This window comes from Astyanax mexicanus, chromosome 22, assembly GCF_023375975.1.
Source record: "Astyanax mexicanus isolate ESR-SI-001 chromosome 22, AstMex3_surface, whole genome shotgun sequence".
NCBI lineage: Eukaryota > Metazoa > Chordata > Actinopteri > Characiformes > Acestrorhamphidae > Astyanax > Astyanax mexicanus.
In genome coordinates this window covers 2586546-2592545 of record NC_064429.1, presented here as the reverse complement: position 1 = coordinate 2592545, position 6000 = coordinate 2586546, and positions in this window count along the sequence as shown.

The window sequence follows — 6000 nt, the reverse complement described above, 5'->3', positions numbered from 1 at the left end:
TCAGCAAGCCCCCTGACAGTTTTTAATACTGCCGGCATACTGTCAGCAAGCCCTCTGACAGTTTTTTTTTTTCAGAAATATTTTTATTGATTTTTCAAATATACCCCAAATAAATTATGTATGTTATAATTATGTGCAAGTTGTAATACACATACAAAGAAAAACAAACATATACCACGGAAATCAGAAAAACAAACCATCAAAAGCAAAAAAAAAAACAAAACAAAACACTAAAGCATCATAGCAAAAAATTATATAGACCTAGTAAGCCTTCAAGTAAACATTGAATCATACACAGCGGCATTTTTTGGGATAGGGTTACACAGAGCTAAAAAAAGAAAAAAAAAAGAAAGGGGGCTGCACAATGGGTGGGGACTTCAGTTATCTTTCCTCTATATGGTCCAGAATTGGTTGCCATATTTTAGCAAAAGACTCTGGTCTAGGTGCTCCAAGTGGAGCACATTGGTGCTCCAAGTGGAGCACATCCTCTGATCCATGCTTCAAATGATGGTACAGCTTCCGATTTCCACTGTTGTAATATTAATCTATTTGCCAAGAGAACACCAAGAGAGACCGCTTGTTTTAGAAATTTGTTCAGGCCCTGATAAGAGTCTCTGATTCCCAATATAGCTACTAACGGGTCTAGCACACAGATTGTATCAAATGCTGAAGAAAAGAAGTCAAAAACAGATGTCCAAAATTTACGAAGTTTAGAGCATGTCCAAAATTGATGAAACAGTGTTCCTTCTTCGGTATTGCACTTGCTGCATATGGGAGAAATCTCAGAGAAAATCTTATGTAATTTGGCCTTTGAGTAGTGGAGTCTGTGAACTATTTTAAACTGTATCAATGTATGTCTCGTATTTATTGAGCATCTGTTGATGTTCTTTAGAGCATGTTCCCATTGTTCAGAAGTAATCTCTATACCCAGTTCTTCCATCCATGCTTGTTTAATGGAGTCGGACTGGATGGTAATGTGATTATGTAAGATGTTATAAAAGGCAGAAACTGCTCCTTTCGTATTTGGAGAGATTGTAAGAATCTTTTCCAGAGATGAATGGTGCGGTTTGGTTTCAAACTCAGCTAAATGTGTTCTCATGAAATGCCGAATTTGTAAATACGCAAAAAATTTGAGGAGGGAAATTTATATTTATTTTGCAGTTGTTGGAATGTAGCAAAACAGTTGTCAATGTAAAGATCTCCAATAGTTTTTAGACCCCTGTTTTTCCATTGCAAGAAGACAGCATCCTTTAGTGCTGCTGGAAATGCGTGGTTGTTACGTATTGGATTATCTAGATACATGTCGGGCGCTTTTAAATGTGTTTTCATTTGTCTCCAAATTTTCAGGGTATTGTGGATCATGAAGTTATTACTGTATAAAGATTTCTGCGTTTGAATCGGACTGTTAAGTAAACTTAGTAGAGAGGTGTTTCGACACATGGAATGTTCAATAGCAAGCAAAGAGGGAATTTCACATTCTTGAGCAGACGGGTGTTTTCGCCAGAAAGAGAGGATATTTAGATTGGCAGCCCAGTAGTGGTATCTAAAGTCTGGCAGACCAAAACCACCTGCTGATTTTGTTTTGCATAAATGTTTGTGAGATTCTGGCTGTTTTGTAGTTCCATATAAAAGAAGAAATTATACTGTTCAGTTGCTTGAAGTAACTTTGTGGGACAAAACCCCCTGCAGCCTGAAAAAAGTAGAGAAATCGAGGAAGGGTGACCATTTTAATGGCATTGATTCTGCCCACCATTGATAAAGGGAGAGTTGTCCAAGCCTCTATGTTCTCTTTCAACTGTCTAATTTTGTTCTGCCAGTTCACTTTAATCAAAATTTCTGCATTTTTGTTACCTCAATGCCCAAATATGTGAAACTTTCAGGTGTTCCACTTTCAAGTTTGAATGGAACTGTAGAAAAGAACTGCGGATCAATCTTTTTACCAAGGGGCATCACTTCGCTTTTATCCCAGTTTACTTTGTAGCCTGAGAAGGAGCCAAATGTATTAATTAAGTCAAGCAAGGGTGTCATTGAGGTCTTCAGATTTGATATAAATAATATCACATCATCTGCGTACAAAGAGATTTTATGTAGGGAATTATTGATATTCATTGCCGCGATGTCCGAAGAGTTTCTGATGGCTGTAGCTAGAGGCTCAATACAAAGAGAAAACAGAAATGGGGAGAGACCACAGCCTTGTCTAGTACCTCTATATAGAGGAAATGGAGGGGAGATATCATTGTTGCTTATTACTGACGCTGTGGGTTGGGAATAAAGAATCTGTATCCATCTTATAAACATAGGGCCGAAACCAAATTCATGTAGTGTTCGCATCATGTACTGTCTCTCTACTTTCTCAGCATCCAAGGATAGTATTACTGAATCTTCTAGATGTTCAGAGTATAGGACATTAAACAAACGCCTTAAATTGAAATGTATATGTCGCCCTGGCATAAAGCCATTCTGGTCTGGGTGAATAATGGTTGGAATATATTTCTTTAACCTGTTGGCCAGAATTTTGCTGATGAGCTTAGTTTCGATAGGAAGTAAAGAGATCAGTGATGAGGCTTCCATTTCGTTGCGACCTTTCTTCGGGATTAAGGTGATATAGGCATTGTACAAGGATGGAGGAAGTTTAAAATTTGACAGTGAGTGATTGATCATGCGTAGGAGAAGAGGACTGAGTTTTGAGTGGTATTTCTTGTAAAATTCTATGGTAAATCCATCCGGACCCGGGGCTTTGTTATTTGGGAATTCCTTTATGGTTTCATTAAGCTCTTCTAATGTAATTTCTGCCTCAAGAACATCTGTTGCTTCGTTGCTAAGTTTGGGCAGACTCAAGCCATCAAAGAAACTATCAAGTATTTGAGGTTCAACTCTACATTTGGAGGAGTAGAGGTTGGCGTAGTAATCTGCAAAACGCTGATTAATTTTCACTGGATCTGTAATAACATTACCATTGCTGGAGTAAATTTTATGTATAGCTCGAGAAGCTTGTGTGTAACGCAACTGCCTTGCCAACAGTGTATGCGGATTGTCACCCAGTTCGTAATGTTTCTGCTTAATTTTAAACATAAGGTTGGATATCTGCTTTGAGCTAATGGTGTTGTACTCATATTTGAGTGAAAGTATTTTATTTAGTGTTTCTGTTTTAGGGTTTTCCTTGTGCTCTTCCTCAAGTTTTATGAGCGCCTTTTCTATATTTTTTAGTTGCAATGTATCTTCTCTTCTGGTGGAAATTTCATATGATATAATATATCCACGAATGACTGTTTTAATGGCTTCCCATAGAGTTGAATCATCTACCTCCCCAGTATCGTTTGTGGCTATTGCAAATGAAATGTTTTGGTCCAGGTAATTACAGAAATTCTTGTCTTTTAATAATGCATTATTTAAGGTCCTCTGCGATTGCCTTTATTAACAGGAATATTAAGTGTAAGGGACACAGGTGAATGGTCTGAAATTAAAATAGGGTGATACACTACTGTCCTTGCTAATGATAAAATTTTAGAATCCAAGAGGAAATAATCGATTCTAGAGAGGGATTTATGCACAGAAGAGTAAAATGAGTAGTCTTTACCTGTGGGAGATGTAAGCCGCCATATGTCAACCAGGTTCAAGTTTTTCAAAGTGTTGTTTAAAAAGATGCTGGAGTTTGTCACCACAGCGGGATGTGATGATTGACGATCCATCGCAGGATCCAGCACACAATTAAAATCACCGCCAATTATTACATTTGTTTGATCTATATGAGGTATTGTGTTAAACACATTTTTGAAAAATAATGGATTGTCAACATTTGGGCCATAAACATTAACTAAGGTAATCGGAATTGAGTTAATGGATCCTGAGACAATGACGTATCTTCCACCGGGGTCTGTAATTTGAGAGAGACAATTAAAAGGTACAGATTTTTTTTACCAAAATTGCTACTCCTCTAGAATTTCCTTGAAATGTAGATTGATATACCGCTCCAATCCAGTGTGTGCGCAGTCTAGATTTCTCTGAATGTCTAATGTGAGTCTCTTGCAGAAACATTATATCCGCAGATAAGTGTTTGAGATGCGCAAAAACTTTACCTCTCTTAAGGGGATTGGACATTCCTCGAACGTTCCACGAGATAATACGTAACCCCCCACTGTGTGCAGACGTCTTTCTGTCCGTCATAATATAGCCATAATTTTTAAATGACCAACTTTCATGTCGCTGTGATACAAAATAAGGAACCGTAGCAACTTAACTTGAGGCTTTAAACATACATTCAAAAAGAAAAGAAAAAAAGTACAGATATAAGCAACCTTAACCAAATACCCACCCACCCGCTTGGAGACAGTTTCCCAAATAAAGTGCTCATAGCAAAGAAGAAAAAGTTCAATGGACTTAGGGTTCTAGGCTAACCGTGGGAGTTATCACAGCTCCCGTTCCCATATGTGTAAGTTCAGTATACTGCAAAGTTTCTCGACACGTATATAGTGCTGCAATAAACAACTCAAAAGTTCGGTGCACTTAAAGTTTCATTCTGAAAAAGGCTCACAACAAAAACGTTCAGCACCTACTTGAAAATTGGCTGCATTACCAGACAGCTTACCGAATTAGTTCTCGCCCGATTTACTGGGTGCATTCTCCTTTAGAAAAGATTCAGCCTCGTCAGGCGAATCGAAGGTGCCTGATGTATCTCCGATTGTTATCCTGAAACGCGCAGGGAAGCGAAATCCGTACCTGTATCCAGAGTTCTTGCATCTATTTTTAATCGCGTCAAAAGCCTGCCGCTTCTTGATAATGTCTGGAGAGAAATCCGGGAAGATGAACACTCTGGCGCCGTTGTATTCCAGGGGGAAGCGCTGCCTCGCCAGCCGGAGAATCAGCTCCTTCACCTGGTAGTGGTGGATCCTGGCTATGAAAGGTCTGGGATTTGCAGCCGTGGCAGGTCTCAGCGACCTGTGCGCCCGGTCCACCTTAACTGGCAAAAGTAAAGTTGTCCTCTCCGAGCAGATTGAGAATGAGCTTGGAGACAAATTCTGTGGGTCGCCCTTGCTCTTCGTTCTCCCGGATACCTATGATTCTGATATTTTGCCTTCTAGAGCGGCACTCCAGGTCCTCCATTTTAGCCAGCAGGCGTTTATTGTCCGCAGCAAGTGAGGAACAATTAAGTTCCAGTGCGTTTGTCGTGGTCCTCCACAGCTTGCTCAGTTTCCAGTACTCTGGTGTTCACAGTCGCCATCAATCTCTCAAGATTAGAGACAGAGCTTGACATTAAGGCGAATTTATGATCAACTTTCTCACTGAGCTGCTGTATGGCCGCCATGATGTCTGTGGATGACGGAGAGCTTCAATCTCCGGGAGAATTCACTGGCTCGTCGCTTCCGTCGTCGCCTTTTTCTGCTTTTTTGGGTTTCGGCATGATATTGCAACCTTCCTGCGCACTTAGGTATGAATTTGTTGAATAAATTTTCGTGTGTCGAGGGAAACAAAGGAAAATGGGAACGGAGCGAAGTTACAGCGTGACTACTCCATATGAGCTCACTAGCGCCCCCCCTGACAGTTTTAATACTGCCGGCATACTATCAGCAAGCTCCCTGACAGTTTTTAATACTGCCAGCGTATTAACAGCAAGCCCCCGGTCAGTTTTTAATTACTACCGGCGTACTGTCAGCAAGCTCCCTGACAGTTTTTAATACTGCCAGCGTACTAACAGCAAGCCCCCGGTCAGTTTTCAATACTACCGGCGTACTGTCAGCAAGCTCCTTGTCAGTTTTCAATACTGCCGGCGTACTGTCAGCAAGCTCCCTGACAGTTTTTAATGTTTTGCTTTAGACCACAAAATACCAAAATAATTTTACAGAATTAAAAAGTGTTTATATATCTATATGATACTACATATATAAACTAAATAATATAAATAATATAATATAGAAATGTTTATAAAACCTATAAGTATTTCTATATCTATAAACTACATAGTACTACATATGCTACATAATACAGCTGACTCCTCTGCTGACA